Source organism: Sander vitreus, chromosome 1 (assembly GCF_031162955.1).
Source record: "Sander vitreus isolate 19-12246 chromosome 1, sanVit1, whole genome shotgun sequence".
Classification (NCBI taxonomy): Eukaryota; Metazoa; Chordata; class Actinopteri; order Perciformes; family Percidae; genus Sander; species Sander vitreus.
The window spans coordinates 6,079,743-6,095,287 of record NC_135855.1 but is presented as its reverse complement, the minus strand read 5'-3'; the positions used below and the strand labels follow the sequence as shown (position 1 = coordinate 6,095,287).

The 15,545-nt window shown below is 41.1% G+C and overlaps 1 long non-coding RNA gene across 1 annotated transcript in view; it reads left to right on the top strand.

Moving 5' to 3' along the window:
* Positions 1–15,545, top strand: part of LOC144520626 (uncharacterized) — a 45,531-nt gene that overhangs the window by 19,519 nt on the left and 10,467 nt on the right. The window contains exon 2 of the long non-coding RNA XR_013502239.1: positions 5,287–5,356. This is a non-coding gene — a long non-coding RNA (uncharacterized LOC144520626). The remainder of the gene's footprint in view (positions 1–5,286; positions 5,357–15,545) is intronic.

Below are 15,545 nucleotides of genomic sequence, written 5' to 3'. Positions count from 1 at the left end.
TCTTTATGTTTGTCTTACTGTTCCAGGCAGCTATTGAGATTCGATTAGATACAAATGTCGTTAGTTATGTAATCCATCACGGTGAACGTCGAGTTTCAATCAATCCTTTTTATCATTCAATCTTGAGGAACGCGTTGCTACGTTTTGTCGGGGGGCCGAACGTGGCCCAGGATCCAGCTCAGTCTCAGGAAAGGACACCACAGCTCTGGACATCCCGCTGGAAACGGACGCAGGCACCGAGGCCTCGTAGCGAGGACTCCTAGCCACACGCCATCACCATCCAACGTCAACCACATAAAACGGAACTATTATTTGTAATAATAGACGATTCAGCATACATTTAGCAGAGCTGACGGAGAGGCGGCTGGAGAGGTCCGCGCCTTCTAGAACCTAAAAAGTTGGATGGGAGTTGTGAGACAGTACATTTGTGGTCCCTAAAAACCAAAACAACGAGCTAAAAGAGGCTAAATCACTCTGTGAAGCTGAGGGGAGCTGCAGAGTTGGCTGATAACTTTCTGCAGTTTTAATCCTGCACTTATGTCAAAGTCTAACACAAAGCAAGGACTGGAAGTAGGAGTACAGTTGAATGGAGATCACAGACTATTCGGTATACTTGTGCCATTTTGGCAAGATGTGAAGTTTTATTGTGAAGGTGTAACCTCCTACTCGCTCTTTCATCTTTTTTATGCACTGCTTTGCCTTGATATCTCTTTCCATCTCTCTCCTGGAATTTCATCATCTTTACCTCAGCAGATTCTGTGATAAAGAAGCGAAGGAGCTGCGTCCTCCCATCTATTTACCTAATTGTGCGCATTAATGCAAACCTCTCTTAGCTGTTGCTTTGAAGCCGCTGTGCCCTGCAGAAATGCACCTTTTTTTAGCTCTGCTTTCTCAACATCTGAGGCGTTCAGTAACATCACATAATAATGATGACGATAAAGGTTTTAGTGAGGCAATAGCGACTAAAGACAAATTATTATGGAATGACTAACTTTTGACTCAGAACTCAACTTAAGGGCTCATGTGGGCTCATAAATATAGCTAAAGCGCGGCCATTACATCCTTTTTATATTCAATATAGTGTTCAATTTGTCCATAAAAGAATGTTGGAAATGATTTCCTTTCATTGGTTTGAAATTGAACAAGCAATGTATTGTAGGAGAATACTGAAAGCAGCAGAAATGCAGAACTGAGTACATTTTAATATCTGTTTATTTATCGCGAGTAATATCGTTATCGCGATATTCAACAACGTTATCGCATATTTTCCTCATATGGAGCGGCCCTAACCTTTTTAGCTTTCATTTAAAAAAAACAAATAAAAATGTGTACAATTTGTGATTGCAAACTTTGGACATTTCACATCTGTGAAAATCTTTTCCAAACAATGTCTTTTGATTTGGCCTTCAGGCAAGCTGAAATGTGTCTCTTTTCTCATTGATTTTAATGAAGAGGATTTCTCTCTTTTTGGGCACACGTCGAAGGTTTGCCTCAAGTGTTCTGGGGATTTGGGTGGAAGTATGGCTGTTGATAACGTCTAATCCAAACTGTGAAGAACGTGTAGTGGAAAGTGTCTCCCTGTCTTCAGGCTGCCATCTATCTTCGTCCTCCTCCATCCCCTGACATCAACTCCATCCATCCATCCTCTCTCTGTCCGCGTCCTGTTGAATAAATGATGGCAATGTGATACTGCACCACCTGCCTGTGCTGAGCTGGACACTCTGACAGAGCAGTATGAGTGGGCTAGCACTGCAAATACAAAGTCTATGTCTGAAAAGAGGCATGATTGGTTTTCCAATAGTGGACTTTGCCCATATAGGACACACACACACACACACACACACACAACACACACAACACACACAACACACACACACTCACTCTTGCTTGCTCTGTCACTTGCTCTCAAGTATAAATACAAACTCTTGAGTTTTTAGATTAGCGTTATAGCATTTGTAGCATAGAACAGTGCATGTTTGAGTTTGTGTGCATTTCTATTGGTTTGAAGGGCGTATGTTGTGTGGAACCACATGGTGTGTGTGTGTGTGTGTGTGTGTGTGTGTGTGTGGGAGTGGGAGAGTCATGCTTTAGGAATGTTCTGTATAATTTGCTACAATGGAGCCTTTTGCTGCACCTGGGGCCCCATGGGAGATGAAGTTCTCTTTTTTTTTCTTTTTTTTTTTTGCCCAGACGTGTGCAAGATGGAGTATCTATATTTGTCCAGCAAAGTATACAGGCATCGGTGGTACCAAAGTTATTATTTATTTATTTATTTAAAGTTCAGTTTATTTACTGTATACACACAGTTTAGCAACAAGGCCATTCAATGTCATTAAAGGGGCTGTACTCAAAATACCGGGGGGGAAAAACAGTGGGCTCGGATTGCCTCCACACGGCTCTCACAGACCACTCCACAAAACGTAAAAATTCACGTTTTTTTCACGGCCACGCAAACATGCATGACATGCACGCGCGGCCGGAACGGATATCAAAACAAAGAAGTAACTCAGATCACAACACACACAGAGGGAGTGTGACTTCATTCTCTGCTCAGGACGCCATTACTCCAATATATCTTTATATAGCAATTTATATTTGTTTGCTGTTGTGTTAATCTTCGGATTGTCAAGTACAGCCCCTTTTTAAAGAGAATAGGAAATCAAAAACATGGTAAAATCCAATAAGTCATGTATAAAATACGAGAATAAAAGTTCAGTGCAGTGTAAGAAATGAATAATTATTAGATTTAATAAAAGGCAGTGTCAAACGGGAACGTCTTCAGCATTGATTCAAAAGAACTGAGAGTTTGTTCCAGATATGTGATGCGTTCTAGGTGATGAATAAAAAGTGAACGCTGCTTCTCCATGTTTAGTTCTGACTCTGGGGACAGACCACCTGACAGGTCTGGATGGTTCATAATGTAGCAGCAGATCAGAAATAAACCATTCAGTGCTTTATAAACCAACAGAAGTATTCTGAAATCAATTCTTTGACGGACAGAAAGCCAGCGTAAAGACCTCGGAACTGGAGCGATGTCTTCCACTTTCTTGGTCTTTGTGAGGCCTCAAGCAGAAGCATTTTGCATCACTTGCAGCTCTCTCATCGATTTCATAGGTTTAAGTTAGACAGAGCTGAGTGTCTGATGTCAATAAATCGTTCAAGCCTCACTCAAGCCTTTGAAACAAGGTTAAATGTTCTGAGTCGTACATACAATGAAAAGGATTGTGAAGAGCAACTTTCCAAGTAAGAGATCTTCATAATCTTCTGTTTACCCAATAACGCGCAGACTTTGCTGTTTGCTGTGGTACTGGGTATGCCCCGGGTAAATAACAGCGCACGTGATTGAAAGCTGTAATAATACTTGGCAGTGATAGCTCAGAGACTTCACATACTCTACCATTATGTTGTTGCTTGGTATGGTTACCATGCCTTGGTTACCATGCAGACAGGGGTTGCTATTGAGCAGGAGAGAGCGAGAGAGAGAGAGAGAGCTGCCATCACACATTGATCACAGTTTAGCAACAAGGCCATTCAAAGTCATTAAAGGGGCTGTACTCAAAATACCGGGGGGGAAAAACAGTGGGCTCGGATTGCCTCCACACGGCTCTCACAGACCACTCCACAAAACGTAAAAAATCACGTTTTTTTTCACGGCCACGTACTGACATGCACGCGCGGCCGGAACGGATATCAAAACAAAGAAGTAACTCAGATCACAACACACACAGAGGGAGTGTGACTTCATTCTCTGCTCAGGACGCCATTACTCCACTATATCTTTATATAGCAATTTATATTTGTCTTATCAACCTGAAACAAAAGCTAGACATTATTGCACTGCGTACTTCTCTATTTAGGGGTTCCAAGCCCGAAAGGGCTGGGAGCCCACGTTGCCTTGCGTACGCAGGCTCCAGTACCAGTTGTGCTGGAAAACCCTATTGTAATCGCAAAGATTAAGATTATTTTTTCCGGAACTTAAAGTGTCGCTGCAGCTTGAGCCGTGCATGTTGGGGCAGTGCAATTTTTAAGGACTGGCCCAGTCCCCTGCGGGGGAAAAATGAACACTTTCCGAGTTTTTCTCCAAAGGTTTTTCTCCAAAGCGGACTTTTGAATTGTCCCGCTCTGCTGTGAAAACCCAGCGTTAGTCTTGTTGATTATATATAGGCCTACCCTGATTTCAGTCCTAATTTTCCTATTTTATGAAGTATGTTGTTTATTCATATGTAAGGTTGCAAAATTCCGGGATTTTTCAAAGTTGGAAACTTTCCATGGGAATAAACGGGAATTAATGGGAATAAACTGGATATTTTTAATATTGCTTGTTATAATACTGTTAGTCTATAACAGGGAAGTTAATTGTAGTTGGGGAAAAAAACATCTTGCAGCATAATCTTGGTTAAAACAACCTGATTTAATGCAACTTCAGTTCAATGTCCTCCCTATATTAGTCAGTGACATGCACGCACGCAGTAATCAGCATAGGCTACTACATACTTGCCAACATTTAGTTTTTAAAATACGGGAGTATTTTTTGTGTGTGTGTGTGTGTGTGGGGGGGGGGGGTGGTGGATATGTTTATTTTATTCAACATTCATTTTTTTTTTTTGTTCAATGAAAGAATATCAAAGATCTACTGACGAATAACTCAACATTTGTTTTCACTGTATATGCCTGTCTGCTTATTCCAAAACAAAATGTTTATATTTATGTTTGTATAAGATGGAGTTTGTATGAATTGCCCAACATTTACAGGTAATTGTTGTAAATTCCCATTAATTCCTGTACTTTTCATTAATTCCCATGAAAGTTTCCAAATTGGAATGTTTCCAAAATCCCCCAGCTTAACTTTCCATGGAAAGTTTCCGGAAATTTACCAGAAAATTTCAGCCCCTTTGCAACCCTATTCATATGAAGTAAAGTAATATTGTGTTATTCATAATTTATCTATTCATTTAAGAATATTAGCTTTTTTTTGTTAAGTGGAAAAAAGTAGAAACTACAGTATAATTGAAAAAAATTACATTTTAACTTCAGAATCACACCATACATCACTTTACAATACAATTGTACACATAAAGATCACAATATAAAGCATTGTAAAAAATTTAAGCGTCGGCCATTGTCACGTTTTTCTACCTGAGCAGGACATGGGGGCCATACATTCAGCCCTAAAGAGTGTTTGGCCGAGGCATTCACATCATATACAGGGTGGTTGTACTTTTTGTAATGTTGCTGGATTTTCTAAGGCTGGTGCTTGTCTGACTTTTGTTTTCTTTACACCAACAGAACACAACGTTTTCAGACAAAGAGTGTTGGCAAGCTTCTAGGAAGGTCAGACGTTTACTACTGGAGCCAGGTAAATACATTACCCAGTGTCACAGCTACTGCTTCCACAGCACTCTAATAACATCATGTACAAACAGACCATCGTACTTTAAAATGTTTTTCTTGGAACAGAAACAAGCCAAATCACTGTCTGTATATTTGCCTCTAAAATATAACTATATAGTCTATTCGGAGGAAAATAGAAGCTGAGCCATTTCTTCATTAACTAAAATGGACATGCACTTCAAAACTGCTTGAGTAAGCAAAAGAACTGTTACGTATCTAAGCCAAATTACTATTTCTTCAGCAGTGACGTCTTTGTGAAGTAGGATTGGGTACCGGAACCAGTTTAGTCCAGTCATTTTAAGCCAAAATCGGGGTCAACCTTGAACAAATTGCAACAAAAGCAAACTCAACTGATTTTGTGTTCTCAAAATGTCCTGAGTAAGGGAAAAAAAGCCCCGAAGAATCCCATTAGGGGAAAGTTTAAAAAAAAAGACCCAAATATAGCCTATTCATACGCCTATTCATTCTTTTTCCCACGTGAATAGGGTAAACATTTTAACCTTTAGATATCGCCATAAAAATTACTGAGTTGATTACTTACATCAAGACAAACAAAAAATGTATTACAAGTTTTTTGAAATTGTTTGGTAACATGGGCAAACGGTGCATGATCTAATTACGTATGTGCTATATTTGCATAAATACCCCAACAGATCTAAACATTGGGTATAGCCAGGTGAAAATGTCTTGTTGAATCTTGTTGACATCTTACAGTAAGATACTTCATGTTAAGGTCTGAATGGAACCCATTTAGGCTACCCATAAGCATTAATACATAGAGGCAGGAAGAAGTACTTTAAACCAGCCTTCATTCATTATTATTGCAGAGATGGGGAACAGGACCTACCTTTTGTCTTCTGCATTCTCCTCACCCTTGTCTCCTGTTCTTCCATCAGACTCATCCCCCAGAAACAGTCCCACGGACCCAGCCCCAAACCCCATCTCCGCAATAATAATTAATAAAGGCTGGTTTAAAGTACTTCTTCCTGCCTCTATGTATTAATGCTTATGGGTAGCCTAAATGGGTTCCATTCAGACCTTAACATGAAGTATCTTACTGTAAGATGTCAACAAGATTCAACAAGACATTTTCACCTGACCCAATGTTTAGATCTGTTGGGGTATTTATGCAAATTAGCACATACGTAATTAGATTATTATAGCAAAAAAAAAGTGTTTAAGTTACAAACTAATCGACCAGGAATGTGTGTGGATGTATTTGATTGGCCACAGTGTACTGCATTACATTTAGGGCTGCACAAAATGAGGAAAATATACGATATGCGACGATGTTGTTGAAAAACGTAATAATTACAGTATATTACTCGCGACAAATGAACAGATATTAAAGCGTTCTCTGTTCTGCTGCTTTCAGTATTCTCCTTAAATACAACAAACTGCTTGTTGAATTCAAAACAAATGAACAAATTTCCGACATTCTTGTATTGAAACAATTGAACATTGAATTGAGCATAAAAAGGCACCACTAAAAAAGAATGACAGTTACATTTGAACTAGTGCTGTCAAAATAACGCGTTCATTTCGATTAATTAATCTGAGAAAAAAATAACGCGTTAAAAAAAAATAACGCAGATTAATCCATTCCATATTGAACTTTGCCCCGGAGCCGTTCTAGCCACTATTCGACTGTAAAATGAAGGAGGGAGACGAGAATGTGCTGCCTGTATCATTAATTGGAACATTTACTTATAAAAATCTTCTTCCTGAAGGGTTGGGTACCGAAATCCGGTGCTAATACGGCACAGGTGCCTTCACGACCTGTATCTACCAGACCGAATAGCAACGTGGATTTCGGCGCCTCATTCCGGTGCCACTGATATGTCTGCGCTTCTCTCGGATGCTCTGAAACAGACGTTACAGGCAACAGAAACATTGCTGCACGTGACGCTAGTTAACACTACACTCAACAGCAGCTAACGTTAGCCTACCGCTAGCTAGTAGCTGGATTAAACACGGTTACAATGCTGACAGCTAACGCTAAACGGTGTAAAGTGTGACTGTATTTTACTGTAGAGAGGATTCAACACTGGGATGTAACAATGTGCAGCTGCCGTTGTCGGAAAAACACAGAAGGTGCGTTCAATGAAACTGGTAACCTACAGCCTCATGGTGCATTCAAAGTTGTTGTTAAAGGCCCTTTTCCAATCTGGTGGTTGTTTTTCTCATTCAACAGCAATTTACTAGTGAAATAAGTTATTGTTATTACATTATTATTAAATCATTTAATTTTGACCATATGGCCTTAGCAATTAACAAGCCGTTCTTTTAATGTTGCAGACTGTTGTTTAATAGCCTACCCTTCTTTTTCCCCCCGTTTTTTCGGTTATCGGTTAAGGCACCGGGCAAACATTATGTATACGATTAATTTAGATGAATTAATCACAGAGTATGTAATTAATTAGATCCATTTTTTTATCGAGTGACAGCCCTAATTTTTACATTTTTAACAAGTTTTCTTCCGATATTTTCTTTCAACTTACAAAGAAATCTCGGACTGTCCTTAGCTATATGTCGCTCGATGGTGTTTTAAGCCCCCAATGTCTCCTTCCAGGCAGCGCTGCGACCGTTGACTTCAAGGCACCTAACCTTAACCCTAACCATAACCATAACCATTGCCTAATCCAAGGAGACGTTGGGGGGGCTTAAAATACCGATAAACCTATATGTCGCAGCCTTTCGCGATGCGTTTATTGCGCTAGTTGATATCACGATAACGATAAAAAACCAATATATTGTGCAGCCCTAATTACATTGCTGCTCCTGTTGACCAAGGTAAGATATTTTTTTGCTAGCGCCCTCTGGGCCGGCACCCCCACAGCAGCAGTACAGTGGTCTCTGTCTGAACATGGCCTTAGCGCTCATCAATCTACAAGAGTCCATGAAAGAGAAAATGACAGCAAACAAGGTTCTCTGCATTTCTTTAACAGAGGCAGCAGTGGTAAAATGATTAGGTGGTCACAACTGTGACATTTCTTCAGGGGTTTGTCTGTAGACTATAGGGTTAAGTACAGTATAGGGGTGAGTTATGATTGGAAACCTGCCAGTTATATTAAATCGCATTGTTACAGCTAAAGTCTCTCTGATCTTTCCCTTTTGATAGTGTAATTAAGACAGTTTTGCTTGATGAGAGGTCTCATAGAGAGCAGACTGTTTACATGCCCACATGTATAGATTTCTTCCTGTGAAATTCTGTGTTATTTCAGTTCAGGGGGGAGGAACAACTCTCCAGCTCTGCTTTGATGTTTGGAAATCTCCCACTGGCTCTGATTCAAGAACTCTCCGACTTGGAAGGGAAGAGATTTGCTGTAGAAGTTTGGAGCCAAAGCTGAAATGATTAGGCTTGCATTAGAGCGGGAGAATTGTAGCGTCAGCAATTTTTGATATAATGGGAGAGCTTCTAGAGGCTTCGTTTTCTATATCAAAAGTAATATCAGTCCGGTAATACTCTTTGTGAAAGTTTTACAGTTTGACACAGAAAATGGCAGATTCATCTTTGGTTTTTTTTCGTGAATTGATTCAGGGATGAATGTAAGTCTTTTTTAGTTAGTTAAGACTTCTGATACGTTGACTTGATTGTCCTCACCACGTCTTTGTGAGTCACTTGTTTCAGTCATATTGTCAGACCTTCGCAAACCCATTCCATTCAGATAACTGGATGTGTTCATGTGTCCACCAAGTACAGTTCATGGATCAGTCTTTGTTGTGGGTCGTCTCACGTACGCTATGCATATTTCTCCAGTGCATCGTGTTAGTGCTGACAGCCTCAACTTAAGCCAGTGCACTAAATCCATCTTGATCCAAAATCAGCGGGAAAGGGGATCTCGCTGTGACTGCTTAGACCTCTGTTGAAAGACCGTTTTGTAACTACAGGTGGAATATATCATGTTCAGAATGGCAGCTACAGCTAGATTTTTGAAGGCAGATACTGACATTTTTGACAAAGATGTCAGAAAGTTGTTTTTTCTTCTCTTTTTTTTTAAATATAGAATTGTGACAAATATATGTAGGTGTAAGTCTTATAACAGTTATACAGTAAGACTTTTTAGAGCTAAAAAAAAACTTGTCAGTGCCGTGCCTATGTATTTGCAACAAAGATCACTCTAATAAGTAAAATGTTTTGAAGGCAGCTAGCCAGGCTCCAAAATAACAATGACTTTGCGAATAAAACATGTTTTTCTTAAAGGTCCCATGACGTGCTGCTTTTTGGATGCTTTTATATAGGCCTTAGTGGTCCCCTAATACTGTATCTGAAGTCTCTTTTATATAGACCTTAGTGGTCCCCTAATACTGTATCTGAAGTCTCTTTTATATAGGCCTTAGTGGTCCCCTAATACTGTATCTGAAGTCTCTTTTATATAGACCTTAGTGGTCCCCTAATACTGTATCTGAAGTCTCTTTTATATAGGCCTTAGTGGTCTCCTAATACTATATCTGAAGTCTCTTTTATATAGACCTTAGTGGTCCCCTAATACTGTATCTGAAGTCTCTTTCCCGAAATTCAGCCATGGTGCAGAATTACAGCCACTAGAGCCAGTCCCACAATGAGCTTTCCTTAGGATGTGCCATTTCTGTGTCTGTAGCTTTAAATGCTATTGAGGAGGAGAGAGGTGGGGCAAGGTGGAGGGTGGGGGTGTGGCCTTGACCAACTGCCACTTTGCTTGTTTGAAAGCCATGATGTCTCTCTCTCATGTGTGGGCCAAATTCTCTGGGCGGGCAAAGCAGAGAAAGGGGAGGTAACCTTTCCCCTTATGACGTCATAAGGAACAAGATTCCAGATCGGCCCATCTGAGCTTTCATTTTCTCAAAGGCAGAGCAGGATACCCAGGGCTCGGTTTACACCTATCACCATTTCTAGCCACTGGAGGACCATAGGCGGGCTGGGGGAACTCCTAACTCCTAACTGTTAAAAAACCTCATGAAGTGAGATTTTCATGCCATGGGACCTTTTAAAACAAGGTTGATTTCATTCGGACTTGTGGCTTCTACAGGGGCATAAACCATTTCCCGATCTCGTAGCTCGTGGTCAGTCTACCTTGGGTGTTTTAGACATTTTTGCTAATAATCCAAAATCCTTACGGAAAATGAATGGGATTTTTACTACCGGAACCACACTATTGAGCTCTAACAACACGCAACAATCAGAAAACGCACACAAATAGACCACAACCACTTCTGTGTATTTATATCCTTAAATATTTTGTAATGTGCAATAAAGTCATTTACTTATTTGTTGCTCTACGTTAGTTGATTTCTCTTTTGGTACATATGTTTAAAGTCATTATGTACAATAATCAAATCATAGGAATACTATTAACGGTATTTTTGTTTGTCAGAATGTAAATTATTCAAGAAAAGGCCATATACTCAATGTCGTCTTATACTTCTTGCATGCAAAATAACCTATACACAAATGTGATATTAGAAGATGTCCCTCAACATTATTTACCTCGTTACAGCCATTTAGAGTTGCAATCTCAGCAGGGTTTGAGCACGATTTGAGCATGAAATGAAGCGTTTCGCAGCACTGATTGACGGTACCGAACATTATTCTGACAAGTGACAGAAGCCTGCGAGTCAGATACCGGTGTGAATCCTCTGTTCTTTCACTGTGTGGTTGAACTGTACAGGCAGCCAGCCCCACTGAGACAGAGAGTTCTCCAGAGCTGCTTCTCATTTAGAGAAAAATAGCACACAAGATGACTCACTGCAACACACACACACACACACACACACACACACACACACACACACACACACACACACACACACAGAATTGTTGGCGAGCACTGGGGGAAATCCTTTGTAGCGCCATGCTTTATGCTTTATCTCTTCATGGTCACACTGACATAAATCAGTGCTGTGTACTAGGGATGGGGGAAAAAATCTTTTCACGTGTGTTTCGTGACGTTTTTTTGGCAACCATTTTTTAAATTATTTTTCCCCCCAAGAATATATATTAAATTTTTTCTGTTCATGCTGTAGTGCTGAGAGTGACTACATCATATCAGTTTCCAGCAAAACGGAGCGAAAGCATAAAATGCAGAAAATCCATGTTACGTTCTTCTTTACAAATGAAATAAATGTCAGACTGACTGACTGAATGTCTCATAATATACAGTGGTCTCTAGTATATAGTGTATTTTTCAACTTTTGTTATTGATAAAGAAAATCGCGATACACAATACTATCGAATCGCAATACTCCTAGAATCACAATAAATGAAAATCGCAATACAAATCCAATCGGCACCCATGTATCACGAAAGAATCGAATCAGAAGGAAAGCATATCGTCCCGGGCCCTGCTGTGAACCCCCCCCTCTGTCGCCTGTGGTGTGTTTTTGTGTTGCTCGTGCCCCCGTCTGCTACTCAGACTGTTGCTCGTTTAATAAGCAGACATTTTGCGTTGACAAGTGAAATAAACTGTGGTGTGTGTGGCGGGGGTAAGGATAGGGTGAGAACAACTACTTTCCGACACAGGGTCAAGTGTGGTCTGATGGTTTGTTTATGAGAGTCGACGTCAACCATTACTTAAAGTTTGGGCTGTATAGCATATGGTCAGCGAGGACAGATGTTCTGTCAAAGAGTTTATGACCCCGTCGCTCGACCCACTGGCTGGCTGTGCATTTTATGGGCCCTGTGATGACAGAGGGTGGGGCTCACATGGACGTCGGGCCAGGGAAAGGGGAGGAAGAGTCAAACTGTGAGACAGAAAGGCCGTGAAAGAGGAAAAGGAAAGTCGGGAAGTAGCAAAAAAGGATACAGGAAGAGAAGAAAAGCCAAAATCCAGTTTGGACTGCCAGCAAAAGCGTGTGTTTTCTGATTTATGTCCAGCTGGAATACCTCAAGTCCCAAAGGCGAGCGAGGTAAGAATGAGGGCGAAAGTAGCTTCGCAACAAGTTAGTTAAAATGAGACTCAATTGCTCATGATTTTAACCTCTAATCTTGTAAATTACAGTTTGGTGAGTAACTGTACGTAAACACTGCCGCCGACTTGAGCTTCAAAGTTACAGGAAGTCATTCATTTTCAATGGAAGCCGGCTTCTCTCAGCTGCAAGAAGCGGAAAATCCGTCGACGTCGCGTTTTGGGCGTGTTGAGCGACCAGAGCGCCAAGCAGAAAGTTGAAGTTTGGTCAACTTTATGGTAATGAGCTATGACGCGGTTCAGCGGCAAACGACCAGCAACCAATCGGAATATAGACATCCTTCGCGCTGGCTGATTCCAGAGAACATAACGATGTAAACTTTCGTTCCTACCAAAACATTAGTTGTGGAGGAAAAGCTCATCATCGCTATTGCTGGGTTCCCTATAATTTATGATATGACGTTGTTTGCGTATAGGGACCAGTTTAAAAACGAGGCATGGGATAAAATAGCTGGGATAGTTGGCGTCTCGGGTGAGTTGGTGAAGTGCGTGATGTTTTTATTATTTAAGTACGTATGCTAATCTTCCTTGCTTGATGTGAATGTCCTGCCACAAAAGCTTCCCCGTACTTTTTGACAAGCGTCCTTGACAGGGCAGCCAGAGCTTCTTTTTCAGCTCAAGTCGACGGCGGTGTGTACGTACAGTAACTGGAACTCAGTTTCGTCTCGTCATCGAAATCGGAGTCACTTAAAATGTGATTGATACGATAATCCCGATAATTTCAATTTTTTATTCATTTCAATTTTATTTACAGTATCAAATCATAACAAGAGTTCTCTCAAGACACTTTACAGATAGAGTAGGTCTAGACCACACTCTATAATTTACAAAGACCCAACAATTCCAGTAAGTGGCCTTGACCAACTGCCATGCTTCGCTTGTTTGCAAGCCATGATGTCTCTGTCTTTCTCATGGGTAGGCCAAATTCTCTGGGCGGGCAAAGCAGAGAAAGGGGAGGTAACCTTTCCCCTTATGACGTCATAAGGAGAAGATTCCAGATCGGCCCATCTGAGTTTTCATTTTCTCAAAGACAGAGCAGGATACCCAGGGCTCGGTTTACACCTATCACCATTTCTAGCCACTGGGGGACCATAGGCAGGCTGGGGGAACTCATATTAATGTTAAAAAACCTCATAAAGTGAAATGTTCATGCCATGGGACCTTTTAAGTTAATAACCTGAATGTATTGATATGATATGAATGTAAGAGGAACTGGAGAATGTGGCCCCTGAAACTGCAGAGAGAAGACGTGTCACTCTGTTGGAGTTGTGTGAACTACAGAAACACTCAGTACAGAGTGGAGCTTCTTCCTTTAAAACAGATCTTCGGCTGCAGACAGCACAGACAACACAGAGTTTATTTCTGGCCTGTTATCAAGTTAGTCATGGAGTTAACAATAATCAGCGACAGACTAATATGACCTACCAGTACCTATACCAGTTTGTCATAAGGTTTGGGGACTCACAAGAGACCGATCACAAGCCGACATACCATATGTAATCCAACTCAGGAACGCCTTTCACTACTCACTACTCATCATCATCAAAGCATTGAGTCCAAAATATTGTGAAATTTGTCTTTTGCATGTGCTTGCAAGTATGTGAATATGTTGGTTATGTGATCCAGGGCTAGGTGGTGAGAGAAACGGGGGGGCAGAGGCAGTGTAAAAGGAGTTTTATATTTCATTCATGCTTTTGTTTGGTTTTGTGTTGGAGCACAGACATTTCATGATGTATCAGTAAGGGATTCTGATCTATGGATTGTGAAGAGCTTTGAATGCAATATTTTTCATTATTTTGATGAAGCCAAACAGCGAATACTTCCTCAGTCTGTGACACCTTGTGCTAGCAGTGTTGAGTTTTGTGAGAGCAAACCTTGTAGATACAAACAACAGCTTCTACATGCTTGGATCTATGAAACTGATTGCACAGAATAAGTACTCGTGTACTGTTTTTGTTATGGTTTTTTCCACACACATGCTGGTGCTGCTGGGTGGAGTTGCTGCACCAGCATAAATATACACATGCTGGAACTGAATATGTGGTGGAAAAGAAGACAGATTTTTACATTTTAAAGTTTAGTTTAGGCCGTACAGGAAAAAAACTACAGCACATCCACACCCACCCAGAGAATTGTTTTACTAGAGTGGTGGGGGAAAAAAAAGGGAGCTCCCATGCAAGTTAGTGCAGGCTAACAATGAATGACACTATTTTACACATTCCTACATGGATGTTGACAAATGTGCTAATGCTCTCCCCCTACTGTCTCATTGAAATGAATGAGCGTGCACAGTGCCTTCTCACCTAGTGTAAATGTCTGAACATGGCCTTTGTTTGTCTTTGTGGTCTTTTGTGCATGCCCACTCATGGAAGCATTTACTGTATATGGCCCTTCTAGGGTTGTGACTAGAGACCCTTTTGAGTGAACTGGACCGTTCTCAGCGTTATCTCATGATATGAGACATGATAAGCTGATCACGGCTGTAGCTAGTCTGGCTATCACCAGACCAAGCTCAATCTTTTAAGATTGAACATTAGTCTGGGGTGTCTGCTCTGTATTTTCTACTGCGCAAGAGGTGTGATCAACGGGCATAGTTCAAATGACTCTGTACGCAATTGGATAGTCCTTCAACCAATCAGACCAACGATCCGGGTGACGTACTTTGCAGAGCCACCAGCGGGGCTAGCTGGTAAATTAGGCTTTTACCAAAGCCGGTCGGTAGTAAGGTAGTAACACATCCTTCTTTTGTAGGAATTGTTCCAGGGCATCAGCGGCAGCGGCATCAACGGGTTGCTGCGCTTCGGTGGCCGCCATGTTGAAAGTAAACATAAAGCTGCTTGCCTTCGCTTCTCTATCGTCGTCGTGTTAAACCCGCCAATACCATGCCAGGTGGATAAGCCAGTTTGTGATTGGGCTGGACAGGCAGCTTGCAGATAGTGAGGAGATGTTTGCTGTATGTGACAAAAAATGTTGTAGCCTAAAAAACGCGTGACATCGCTTAGAGCACCTTTAAACTACTAACTGTTTGAAGAACCGATTATTCGTCTAATCATTTTCGATCGCAAATGGGACAGAAGAGCTAGCTATCCAGAATCAGCTCTGCTTTGGAAACATTCGTCTCTAAGCCTGTCTGCTGTGTCGTCTCTGTCCTTTTAGGAGCTGGCCGACCTCGCGCCAGGAGGATAAGCCAGTTTGTGATTGGTCCCCGCA